Source organism: Belonocnema kinseyi, chromosome 2 (genome assembly GCF_010883055.1).
Source record: "Belonocnema kinseyi isolate 2016_QV_RU_SX_M_011 chromosome 2, B_treatae_v1, whole genome shotgun sequence".
In the NCBI taxonomy this organism is placed as follows: Eukaryota; Metazoa; Arthropoda; class Insecta; order Hymenoptera; family Cynipidae; genus Belonocnema; species Belonocnema kinseyi.
Genome location: NC_046658.1, coordinates 117,621,619 through 117,636,246, shown reverse-complemented (window position 1 = coordinate 117,636,246; position 14,628 = coordinate 117,621,619).

Sequence of the window (14,628 nt, the reverse complement as noted above, 5' to 3'; positions counted from 1 at the left end):
CAATATAAACTGCCGTGTTAAAGTTTTTGACCATCTCTTTTGTTGACTGATTAGGTTTTCCTTATTTTAATTATGTCAAAGCTAAAAACATTATTCTCAAAGGGGTGAATTCTCTCGAAATTCTGTATAAAATGAACCCAGGATGAAGTCAGTTCGTCTATTTTTTAATTAGATATTGCAAAAGTAGTGTAAATTTCAATATTCTCTTAAATGTTTAATAACTTTCGAAATAATCAACATTTTTTAATGTTTTTAGGCTCATTTTAAAGCTATTTCTTTACCGTATTACAACAGCTAATCAGTACACATATTAAAATATTTATTTTTGAGTTGCAAGAACTTGAAGTCGTAACAAAAAAGTTGGAAAAAGTTGAAAATATCTTATCTGTAGGCAAATTGATGCAAAATCCTGTTAAAACAAGAATCCAACGACCAAATTTGGACCACAACGTTGTCGTTGCGTTGTGGTCCAAATTTGGTCGTTGGATTCTTATTTTGTTTAACAGGATTTTGCATCAATTTGATTATTGTACGTTAAATGGGATTTTTAATTTGGATTTTGGTCTAATTTAAATTTCGTAAATTTTGTAGGCAAATTAGAATCAAAATTAAATAAATATATATACTTTGAGGAAATTACATAAAAATGTCATCATTGTATGTTTCATATATTTTACAAGAATATGTGTGTTTCCAAAAAGAATATTGCAGTTTTTCCAACTTTTTTGATCACAAGAACATTGAAAAGTGTTGATTATTTCGGAAGTTATTAAAAAGTTAAGAAAACATTGAAATTTACACAATATTTGCAATATCTAATTAAAAACTAGATAAATTGGCTTCACTCTGGGCGTATTTTATACAGAATTTCGAAAGCAATCAACCCTTCAAAGAGAAAATTTTCTAGTTCTGGTATAATTAAAATTAAGAAAATGTATTCGGTCATAAAAAATAGATAGCCAAAAACTTTTGCATGGCAGTTTAGTAAAAGAAACAATGTGTTAGAATTAAAAAATGTCATTAAATTGTTGTTGAAATTGAAAACAACCGGAATTAAATGAAGAACTCTGAAATGTTCAGCATGTTAGCTTCGTCATATTTTACCGTGATGAAATGGACAATCTATTGCTAAATGAGTGTCTTTTTCTACTTTCAAAAAAATAATAAAAGAAAAATGGCGCAGTTATGAATTATTTTGTTCATGAGTGAATACGATAGAAATGTCAAGACTTTTCCAGGTTCTTCCAGGTCAATGAAAAATCAAGAATTTTTCCAGACTTTCAAGGATTACCAGGACGCTAGACACCCTATTTCAACCCGTTAAGAAATATATCCTGCGATTGCCAAAGACAAGTTGTTATAAGGTTGACATTTAAACTCGAGGGGCCGTTTATTAAAATTTTAATAAGTTTTTTCCTTGATTCGGAATTTGAGCGAAGCAATTATCTCCAATGCATTAAAAAGTGAATACGTGTACGACGTTCACTCAATATTCTTCTTTTTGTATCTTACGTAAGAAATGTAATTCTCGTGCCTGACATAGGAAATGTATATGTTAAAACCAAATTATTTCTTATTAATGGCATCAGGCTTTTGCAAACAACAGAATTTGCATAATTAATTATGTGACGCTCCACTTTTGTACATAATTCTTATGCTTAGAATCCCTGACCTGTTCAAATGTCCTAGATTAATAAACTGTTAGATACCTTTAAATTATTTAAAATTCATAATAAAAAGTTTTATATAATTATATACATTTTATATTCTTTAAAGGGAACGTATCTTTTGAAAATATATAAAAAATATATCTTTCTCAAAAATTGAATATGTGAGGAGTTAGGAATACCTAAATGTAATACTAAATTCCTTACACGACTTAGTAGCTCCATTGATTATTATTATTCATTGTATATTATTATATTTTATTTAGAAGTTTAATAAAGGAGCCTTGAACTGAATTTTCCAGAGCAAAAGTAGACTTTATTTCATATCTCGTTCACTCTTTGATTCCAATGTAACTTTTGAACAACATATTTTATTTAGAATCTGTTTATCGTTAATTAACATCTTTTTATGTTATGCAATCATCTCTGGTAACAATCGACCTCAGAGACAAGACTATAAATAATGGTACTAATAACCTAGGAATTTAAACGACATGCAGACAAAAATAGAAAATCGAATTATAATGGACTGAATGCGAAACATGAAGCATAATAGGTAAAATTAAGAGGACACATTGCTGTCATTTACAGTACAATTGTACTCAAAAAGTAAAATCCGAGAAATTTGAGTGCGAGAGTACTACAATCATAGTTTGAGTACAATTAGCTTTGTGAATTTTTTTCTTGAGTACATTTCAGTACAATTGCACAATGAAATTCGTCTAAAATATTTGAGCACAATTTCAAAAGAATGTATTCCCAATTCAATGAAAAAATAAACGAGATTTTTCCGAAGAGCCTCGTCTTTTTATTACTTTTTATATTTTTTACAGTTTCCTCTTTTCTAGGTTTGTAATCCTACATGTTCAGATTTTAAATACCTTTTGTTGTTTCGGAAGAAAATGAAAAAACAAGATTATTTAAAATAATGTTCTTTTAAAATATTGAAGCAGTAGTTTATCAAGAACAAAAAACACGAGATATATACTACTTTTTGCTAACCATTTCTAAAAATATTCGAAGTCGGGTTTTTGAGAAAATTCACTTTCCAGAATTGTAGAAAAATGGTCAGTTTTCAAAGTTTTTTCAATTTTATGGGATTCTATTGATAGGGCAAGAATTTTCATATTGAATAAACAAAGAATGAATCCACAATTTTATCATTTTTGAGACTAGGCTTTTTCAAAAAGATCTTGGAAAATTGTTGGTCCTCTATTAATCTTTGTTGACTGCTCATACAATCATTTCTGGCCCCATATAATGATCCCTTCTGTCGACTTTTGACTTTAGAAAAAGAATGGGACTTTTTGTCAGCAGCAAGAAGAAAATCATGGAGACATTCGGAAATTATCAGAATATTTGTTTAGTTTTAAAAATAAGTTTTAGTGGCAAGCATTTGTGTTGAATGAGTTTCTTATTTGCTATAAAAAACTTAATGTCATAAATCACATTATAAATTAACAACGGGTAACAAAGTTCAATTTTTCATCAGTGCGCGCAAGAATATCTTTTGACATTGAATATTTAACAAAACCAATAAAAGACATAATTAACTGCAAGATGAGTTCCTTGTTGTCGACAGAAAATCTGATTCTTATATTTAAAAAAAAATATCTATACGAGACGTCATCGCTTGATTAAAAACCGTATGAATTAAAAAAAAAATGTATAGAGGACTAACAACTTTGTATGGTAATTTATAGAGGTTCAAAAATGTATTGCAGCTTGAAGAGTTATATACTAGGCAGTCTGATAAGTCCCTGAAAAATGAAACACGGAGACGTTTTTTGGCCAAAGTCGGTTTTATTTTTCAACATACTCTCCTTTTAGGTCGATACAGCGAGTCCAACGATTTTCTAACTTTTTGATACCGTCCGTACTCGATCGGAAGGTCTCCAAATTACGCCTCAGTTTCAGCTATGAGCTCCTCATTTGAGTAAAAACGCTTACCGGTGAGCCATCTCTTCAGGATAGGGAACAAGTAATAGTCGCTGGGGGCGAGGTCTGGTGAATACGGTGGCTGAGGAACCAATTCGAAGCCGATTTCATGCAATTTTGCTTGTGCAACTAAGCATGAATGAACAGGCGCATTGTCGTGATGATAAAGCGGTTTTTTCTTCTTCAAATGCGGTCGTTTTTCGGCGATTTCGATTTTCAATCGGTCCAATAATGATAAATAGTATGCTCCGGTTATGGTTTTACCTTTTTCAAGATAGTCCACGAATATTATGCCAGTGCATCCCAAAATACGGAGGCCATAACCTTTCCGACCCATTGTTGCGTTCTTGGACGCTTCGGAGCACTTTGGCACGGTGGAACCCACTGTTTTGCCTGTTGCGTTGACTCAGGAGTGTAGTAGTGGATCCAGGTTTCATCCATGGTTATGAATCGGCGCAAAAACTCGGTCGGCTTACGCGAAAATAATGCCAAATTCTGTTTGGAAGTTGTCACACGAATTCATTTTTGGTCCACTGTGAGCAAACGCGGCACCCATCGCGCGCAGAGCTTCTTCATGCTCAAAACTAAATGCACGAAATTTCCCACACGTTCCAATGATTTGCGTACAGCATTAGCTACCTCTCTCAATTTCACTTTGGGATCATTCAACATCATATCATGGATTTTTTCGACATTTTCTGGTGTAGTGACAACTTTTGGGCGCCCAGATCGTTCAGCATCAACTGTGCTCGTACAGCCACAACGAAACTCGGTAAACCACTTATGAATCGTTTCAATCGACGGTGCAGAGTCCGGGTAATACTTATCCAGCTTGGCCTTGGTCTCGGATATCGTTTTCTTGCGAAGATAGTAGTGTTTGATCAAAACTCGAAACTCGGATTTTTCCATAATAAAAAAAACTCGGAGGTTAGTGGCTTCTCAGTGCTGTAACTTGTAAATGCGTAAACATAAATGGCTGAAGTTTTGACAGGCGTCATTTGAAGGATCAAGCTCGACGAAAATGGTTCACATTAGTGAATACTAATGCCATCTCTTAGAATTTTCAGGTACTTATCAGACTGCCTAGTAAGATACATAATAATATTGTCCAGTGATAATAATTTCCACCTTGATATTTATTTTAATTTAGTTTTACTTTTTATATTAATCTTTGAAAATAGTCTATTCTCCAAGATTTTAAAAGTGTAAAATAATTGCATGTCACTGTGTTAATAAAAATGATCAATATTTATTGCAAGGAAATGTTTTTTTATAAATGAGGAAAGTCGAAAATTTTTAAAAATACATCATAAGAAGATACACAAAGCACGTTGCGTGGCCTAAAATGCGTACAAGGCATGCAATGCGTCATCAGCATACCAATGAAAAAGAACCTAAAGAACTTTGTGTCGTTTTTCCCTTGTAAAAGTGACCGAGTGCGGAGCGAATTCATAAAGAAAAAGAATTGTTTATGGTTTGATTTTTGAAATAACTCGGACTCTGACCGGAAATCCAATGGAAATAAGTCCCTCGACTATCCGATCGTTTGAGCAAATTCGGGACAGTCGCTGCATTCGACAAAGGCCTCATCTGCAAGTAACTTTGTATTCTTTTTGCCTTGTATTTTTGACTTCCCGCGACTAGTAAAACATTGCATTTCCATTTTCTAATGTAAATTATTTAAAAAATTAATTTTTTATTGTAAAATATGAAAAAGCATATTCTTTTTACCCAAATAGCGTATCTTAATCATTCAAAAATCATATGAAAATTTAAGCTATTATCAGCAATTTTGATAAAAATTCTAATATCAGTTCTTCAAGGTGTTGAAAGAAGAACCATAAAATTATTTTTGAAAAAAATCAAACTATTTAGGAGATGTTCAAATTTAAAAAGTTTGGTCTTTTTTCCCTTAAACTTCCATAACTTTGGAGATTTCAATAATATAGAGGTCTATTTTTTAAATTATTCTTAATAGGACGCTATTTTGAAAACATATTTTTAAACTGAATTTCTGAAAAAACGCCACTTTTTATTTTCTTCATTTTTTTGATAGATTACAGTGTCTTATACAAGTCCTGTAAATATAAAAATGGGATCTCGCTTAGTTTTCATGAAATAATTGAAAATATACGTCAACATGATACACGATTATAATTTTCTTTTATTGTCCGTTTGTTGTTTACATGATTTTTCCCATCGTGTGAATCACTTTCACGTGAATTTTTTATTATTTCTCAAAAACTAAGGGAGATCCCATTTTTATATTTATAGGACTTGAAGAGGACATTGTAAGCTGTCTCTTTAAAAAAACAAAGAAAATAAAAAGTTGGGCTTTTTCAGAAATTCAGTGTCAAAAATTATTTTTTGAAAAGTCCAAGAAGTTTTTGAAATTTTGTTGCTTAAAAATATTTCTTTAAAACAGCATTACCAGTAATTTTAAAAAATAGACATCAATATCATCAAAATCCCCAAAGTTATGGAATTGTAGGAAGAAAAGGACAAAAATATTTAATTTTGAATATCTCATAAGTTTTTTGATTGTTTCAATAATTATTTTTGGGGTTTTCTTTCCACACATTAAAGAACGGATATTATAATTTCCATTAAAATTACTGACATTAGCTGAAATTTTTAAATTCATTTAATAAAATGTTCCTCAATTTAAAAATGTCTTATACAATGTTCTAAGCAAGTGTTCGGATGTGTGTGTAGCGTATGTGTGGGTGCATATGCAGATGTCACACTTTTTGTAAACACAATAACTTGAAAACCGTTGCAGATATTAAGATAAAATTTGGAGGGCTATTTTTCAACACTAATATCTTAAAACTGACCATAGAATTTGTCCAAAAATGTATTGCATTTTTTAGCACTTTATAATGTTTTAAAGATCGGCTTTTTTAAAAGAAACTTTTCGTTAACATAATTCAAAGTTGATGCAAGAATATAAAAGATTCTTTTGTTCTAAGTGAATTGATTAACCTATAATGTCGGGTCATCTGACTAGCCCCCGACCAGCAGCGTCACGATAGATTAGTCGGGGGCTAGTCAGGTGACCCGACTTCAGCTGGAACGCAGCAATGGAAGAGTTTCGCTCTGAAGGAATCGCCATTTTGGTCACGGTAGTCTCAGCTCCAGATAATTATGCTTTGTTACTTATGGACTGCTGTCTTAAATACTCGACCCGTCATTTTTGTTTCGCGAGAGGCGGCACGTCGCACCCTTGCGGATTTTTTTTACAGCTACTACTCCAGAACCGCAAGACTTAAATGAAGGTGGTAGCGAAATCTGAACTGTAACCTGCTGAATAGTTTACAACTAGTATACTGCTCTTCACTGATTAATCAAAAACTTTTTCTCTTTCCAATTTCAACTACCTGAAGGATTAGACTTTATTTACATATGGAAAACCATTCAGATCAATTAAGATATAAGCATCTATACAAATTTAGAGTCTTATCACTTTCGGCGTACTTTTCACCTACATCTAGATGTATCTTTTCCAATATGGATTTTCTTAAAATTCCATACAAAGGTATTTATAAAAGTTCCTAGAAATTCGTAATTTTCCAAAAAATACCACAAAAAATAAGATTATGTCTTTTTGTAGATTTTGATCGTTGTTTTTATAAAAAGTTGATTTTCGTACGAAATTATTAACTTAATCATTATTTATTAAAAATGTTTGAGACGACTTTAACATTAATAAATCTTTTCTCCAAAAAACTGTGCAAAATTTCTGTTTAATATTTTTTTAGTGTTTTAGAATAAAAAATCATTATGCTTTTTTAGATATTACCTTATTTGATGAGACCTCGCCGAAAACTCAAACATAAGAATAACCCGAACAGAGCCCCGCTAGCTACCGACCAGAGCCTGGAGATTTCCCGCACGGAAATTAGTGAACAAAAAGGCCCGACCAGCCCTTGACCAACCACCGACCAGGCCCCGATTGAAATTTTGACAACAAAAATCCCAATTAGTCCCCGACTGGGTGCTTTGTCAAAATTAATAATCCGACTAGCCCCCCGATTAGTGCCCGACTTGTAATAGGGTCAAATACGATTATTTCCACGAATCGATTTACCTAATATTAATACATTTTATTTAAGAGTTAGGAAGTTATCGTAGTTTATATATTTTTAAAAGCGATTTTTATTTTTAAAATTTTCTCACTCTCATAATTTACAGTTGATGCAACAATAGAAAAGTTAGGTTGAATCGAGACAAATCGATTATAATAGTAAATTTTGTTGAACAGTAAGGAAGCTATGATAATGCATAATATTTTATAAAAATGTTGTAAAGTAAAATCGTTGTATTAATATAATTCACAATTGATGCAAGAACGAAAAAGATTCCTTGATTCGAGGAAAATCGATTTTTTTAGACGCTCATTACGAAAGTTAAGTCCGATTTTTTAAAGAAAAACGGCGGATCTAATATGACCGACGAAAAACTTGGAAAATTGATTAATGTTTGTAAAAATCAGTATCCGGGATTTTTTGCGACCCTGATTACGAATCTCAAGTCAGATTTTCAACATTAAAATGGCTGATGCCATGTGGCAGAGAAATCTTAAAAATGTTTAAATTTTTTGAAAGTAACTAAAATCTTTATTAAACTCGAGATTTGTTCACAATAATAACAATACACCCTGTACTTTTCTCTGATGTTTCTTTCGTAAACTGGATTTCGATCTGAAGCACCAAAAATGTTACATGAAGTATGATCAAGCAAGGACTGTAATTGAATTTGAGCACAATTATCTATCATTTTAATATTATCAGGATAACGTGCTACATATCCATTTTTTCGAGAGGTAGGCACGTTGATTTCGCCATGTATGATACGAAACGTGCTGAAGCTCTGGATGTTTCTGAGACTACAGAGTGATACATATTTTCGTAACCTTGTATCAATTTATTAAACGTTAAACTAAAAAAAAAAGAAACAGTTTTTAAGTACTTCCCTTAAAATAGAAACACATGTCAGAAATGACGTATTATAAGACGTACAAAAGGACGTACCAAAGTACATAATTTTGTAACCCAATTTCGGATTCCTTTGATACGTCCTTTAGTACGTCCTTTTGTTTGTACTTTTATACGTACTTTTTTACATCCTTTTGTTAAAAAATAAAAGTGAAAAAAGGGTACGTATACAAGTTTTTTTGCATTTTTTCCAGTGGGAGGTACAGATTTTTACAAAAATTTATACACTTTCCAAGTCTTTGGTCCGCCTCATGGGATCGGTCATTTTAAATTTTGAAAAACGGATTTTAAATTCGTAATCATCGACCAAAAAATTCCCTGTCTGAAAACTTACATTAGGTTTACTTATTTTCACTAAATTTTTAACAGTTGTTTATAGTTTGAACGTCCATATTGTATCGGCGATTTTTAATTTAGAAAATCTGACTTCAAATTCAGCATCATGAATGTGATAGACATAAAATAAAACTTTTTACATCTTTGAAAATCTGAGTCACAAAAATCTGTGCTAGTAAACATTTTATTTATTATTAGCATTATATATATATTTATATATTTAAAAAAAAAAGAAAAACGAAGCTACCCAACATTGGTTACAGCAGCAGATTCGTTTTCAGCGATACCTAAATCTTCGGTATATGAAGTTACATTATTTTTAATTGTAATTTGTCGCGGTTACAGATTTTTGACGTCGTTCATGAAACTGTAATGATACTTTATGAACAATAATTCTTTATTTTATACACAATTTTATTTAAAAATAATAGACAATTATTATGCACTTACGTGTTTATTGCAAAAATAAGGTCCATTGACCTTTCCAACTGTTGACAGATTTTCGAATATCACAAGATAAGAAAAAACCAAGAAAATATATCCCGAGTTTCATTTTTAATTACCATTTCATAAGTAAAAACCATGTGGCACTAAACCCGTTATCATTTTAGATTAATTTTAATTAATGAAATTTCACAGTCCATAAAGTACATCACCAATTTCACAAAGGGGGGATGGGTCTTCTCATTGGAAGTAAAGTTTCGAACATAAATTACGTGTGATAAATTGGAACAAACTTTGCAAATTTTGCGAAAGATGCCCCTACCGACGGTATAGTTTAATAATAACTTAAGAAAATTAAAAATCATTTCCAAATTTGAGATTTCACATTCTGTCCTGTTTCCCCTTTTCAAAGAATTCCCTTTTTTCTCCAGTTTTCAAGAACTTTTCCTTTTCTTTTAGTTGCTTCTTTTAAATTGCGAACTGAATTTCTGGAACTTAATAAGATAATAAAATTCCTTTTGGTTGAAATTTATTTCTTTTTTATTAAAAATTGAAAATACTATCATATTTCTGGTTCAGAATTCATCTCAATGGAGTGAAGATGGAGTAGGATCTTTTTTCAAGAAATAATTTTAATTTAAAAATTCTACTATTTCTGAATTGTTTAGTTAAAAATGCAACTATTTTGTTAAAATGTCATCTTTGTTGGTCAAAAATGCAACTACTTCGTTTAAAATTAAACTTATTTGTTAAAAATTAATTTTTTTGGTTGAAGATTCATTTCTTCGGTTGAAAATTAAAGTAATTCGTTAAAAAAGTTCTTTTTGTTGAAAATTATTTTTTTAAACTGAACAATTCCATTTTTGGTTAAAAATTTATCTTTTTTATGTTAAAAATTCAACATTTATTTTGGTTCCAAATGGAACTATTTTGTTGAAAATTCGTCGTTTTGGTAGAAATCTATAATCTTCATGGTTTCAATTGAATCTTTTTAGGTTGAAGATTGAAATATTTGGTTACAAAATTCAACTATATGGTTAAAAATGCACTATTTTGTTAGTTTTCTTTTTTTATTTGAAAATTCCACTTAATAGAATAACTCACTAGAACCTTGAAAAACGTAGAATAAACGCGAAATCCGTGTTTGTCCAAAGACGACGTTAATATCCTCAGAATATACTGATTTTTCCAAGCTTTTAAAACATAAATATTCATTCGTGAAAATACTGTCATTTTATTTCAAATTGTTAGTGGAATTTGCTTGAATGATCGTTAAATATACCTATTTAAATCATTTTTTTATTATCTTCATAAACATTAAGAAAATTAAAAAGAATATTAAAATGTCTATTCACAAGAAGATTTCCCTACGATTAGTGGGAAAATTTGACCTACATATTTCAATAAAAAGAACATGCTTGCTTGCTAAACTAAATAATAAAAAGGTTTTTTTAAGTCGACTTCCACTTTCTTCTCATCAAGAACAAGGTCGATTTTCAACAATCGACTTCGCAACTCCTGCAAGTTATATTTTCATGGTCGTATTTCGATTTTCAATTTTCTAAATTATACATGAAAATTGCTAAAAAACTAATAAATCTTATAATTAAAGTAAGCTTCTAATTTAATTAACATTTTTTTCCAAGAAATCAGACCACAATTTTAATTCCTTGAAAAAATGTTTGATTAAAGTTTTTTTTCATACTTGCAAAGTGATTTTGAATTTCAATAATTTTTTCTCCATGAAAGCAAAAGAATAACATGTTTCTTTAATTGAAGCTGAAAAAATGTCAAGTTCGAAATATTAAACTTTCTCCAAAAAACAAGTTTTTTCGAATTTCCAAAAATTGCTAAATAAGAGCAAACATTTTTTTCGTATTTGTAATTTTATTATTATTCACTAGTAAAAACTGAACATTTATCAAATTCAACATAATTTTTTACCCAATAAGACATTTTTCTGAATTTTCAAAGCCAAGAACCTAACGGGGGGGGGGGGGGGGGGGGGGGTATGTAACTTTTCCACTTTCACTTTCACTTCGAATTTTTTGAAATTCCTGTTAGTTTGACATAGTTGACATTATAAGTATCACAACAATGTAAAAAAAAAACCAACGTGAATTTTGTAAAAGTGAAAGTTGAAATGAAAGTGAAAAATGTACATAATCGCCCCTCATAAAATATTAGCTAATTTCAATTTTTGTTTTTAATTAACATTCCACAAATGAAGTGTGTCATAGCATATCCATATAAATTCCTTTAAAAAACGTTCTATTTTCTTCAATGTTTTTTTTTAATTCTAACAGACATTGTGGTGAAAGGATATATCCAAATACGAAACGGAAGTCGGTTTTCACCTCGATAAACTGTGATCAATCAGATTAACGTTTAAATCGTTATATACTTGCATTTTGTTTTTGTACTAAATAGTTACAAGATACAAAGAAACTATAATTATTTTGTATAAAAATGAAGCAGAATTGTTATAATATCCATTTTTTGTTGTAAAGAAACGTATTTTTCAATTTAATTTTTCACTTTTCAGCCTACTATTTGTCTCGCGCTCGATAATTTATTTATCTCGCGCTTTGCGCTCGATAATGTATTTTCCTCGCTCTACGCACTTGGTCTTTGTATTTCGCCCACATTTGTCCGCAGTAATTTAAAAACTAAACCTCAACAAATCGACATACGTAATTTGGTGATTGTAAATTCTCTTTTGTTGAAACTCCTTCAGCTTTAACAAACACTTTCTCATCTCGTATCTCGTGCTTTGCACTCGATTTTGTCGAAAATGTGAACTTTTCTACACTATTTAAATTTTTTTATTTAGGTTGTTTTATCAGGGGAATGTATTAATTATTTTGATGTTAATTTTTTTGTCTGCATGGTCTATAATCAATATTTTTTTAATATTGATTTAAAACTGTAAAAAATATTAATTATAGACCATGTAGACAAAAAAAAATCAACATAAAAATTATTTTCCACACTATGTTAAACGCTATTATATCAAGTTTATTGTTATTTATTTCTGCACCTCGGGCTGGTACTGCTTATTCAGATATTGCAAAATAATATAAAACTTTTATTTTTTATGACTGCTTTAATATTTGCTCCTCATTTTGCACTAATTTTTATTCTCAGCTACCATGCCAAATTTATCATGTCAATAAATTAATATTATTACCATTCGTAATATTTATTGGTATTGAAACATACGTATTTTCAGTATCTTGTTTAAAAAATCGTTTAAAGTGCGCATCATATAAAAAAAAACAATTTTGTTATCAAACATTTCATTGCAACTTGTTTCGTGTTTCGAAAAATTTCATTTGTTTATTTTCAATGTTATTTTTCACGATTTAAACCAAAAATACGCATCTAAGTGTAAAGTGGCCCCAAGAAGATTTATAGATATAATGTATCACTTTTTGGATTTTTATTTAAAGGGCTAACTAACGGCCATACATGCATTCATACGTACAATATGTATATATACAACCAGTCAGACAGACAGAAATACAGGAAGACAGACACATTCGCAAAAACTTTTTTTGTTGGCTCAAATGGTCTCAAAACGTAGATATTTGGTCAGACCGGGGGGGGGGGGGTTATATTTTACACAAATCTAATACCTTATCTGATGAGAATTTGAAAATCCATGGAGTTAAATGGTTTTGGCAGTAGTCGATTTTTGATGATCTGTATCTCCTCAAAAAAATTTTTCTGATAGACATACATTTTTTTGCCCTTCACTTCGCCTTAACCTATTGCAAAAAATTTAAAAGAGGGTTTCATTAAGAATTCTATTAGCCATAAAAAGTGCAAAAATGGACTCTTGGGAGACTAAAAGAGAACGAAAAAGAAAGAGATCGTTAATCTTAAAGAATATTGAGAGCATGCAATTTTATGTTAAATGTTTACAGAGAATCTTGTTAGGTTTTCGGAATTTTTTGCAAGATTCACCGAAGATTTTTGTAAGATTGATGAAAAATAATATTTTTGTAAGTCACTATTTTAAAACTTAAGAACACTGTAACATTAACAGATTTTTTTTTTTTAATTTCTATTATATCATTATTTAATTTCCAAAAAATAGGGATCAAATAATAAAATTAATTTGTTGTGGTTAAAGATACAACTATTGTGTTAGAAATTTATCATTCTTGGGTCAGATGAACTGTTTTTGATTTAAAATTAAAAACTTTTTTCTGTCAAAATATCAACTATTACATCCGAATGGTCTTACGTTATTTTTGGATTAATCCCTAAAAAATTAGTCCACAAGAATTACGTAAGTCAGTATGGGGAAAGGGGTCAAACCTCACGGACCCTAACAAAAGTAGGTACATAGTACAAAATTGCAGGAAATGAATTTATGTAATTTATGCATGACCTCTTATAAATTGACTAAATTTATAGAAAAAGTATTATTTATAATGTATAATTTGTAATATACATTGGACATAGTGAATTCCAGGCTACACAAATGATTTTCTATATTTATGGAGATTTCTCTATTTATTGTTCAGTCATAAATTATTGATATATGAGCATTATAAAATCTTGAATGAAATACGACCCTATATGTTACAGGTGTCTACTGCATGTCGTTTCTCGTCAGCGATGACATTGACATGTTTCAGATCAGCACAAGGTCTGCATCAGTGAGGGTAAACCAGTTTTATATCAATGCATTTGAGAACTTACAGAGTCATTGATAGGCAAATCGATTCTTTTTTTTTATCAATAATTAATTCAGGATTTTAAGCAAAAATTAGAATCTATATATTTATTTATGTCCCTTAAAATTATAGGAAGCGTTTTTAATTATCTTCTAAATTAATTGATCTAATTGACTAAAGCAAAGTGATGAGTGCATTTGATGATGCAGTTTGAAGATAAATTCATAAACAAAAGCAGAAATAAATTAATAAATAAAACTTTGTTGCTCTGCATAAATTCAATGAAAAATATATTCAAGATACAATTTTTATTGGAACTAGAAAAGAAATACGCGCGCTACGCGCGGGATTATTTTTTTCCAAAAATCATTTCTTAACTAAAATATAAAATTATAATTAATATGAAATTATAATTAGCATGAAATTGTAATTAGTATAACATTGTTGTATTGTATAGCATCTATTATTTTAAAGAAAAGAAAAGTAAAGGCAATGTTTTGGATAATAGTTGATGGAAATTGATATATTAACTATAGAATTTATACCGCGATTTCGCTG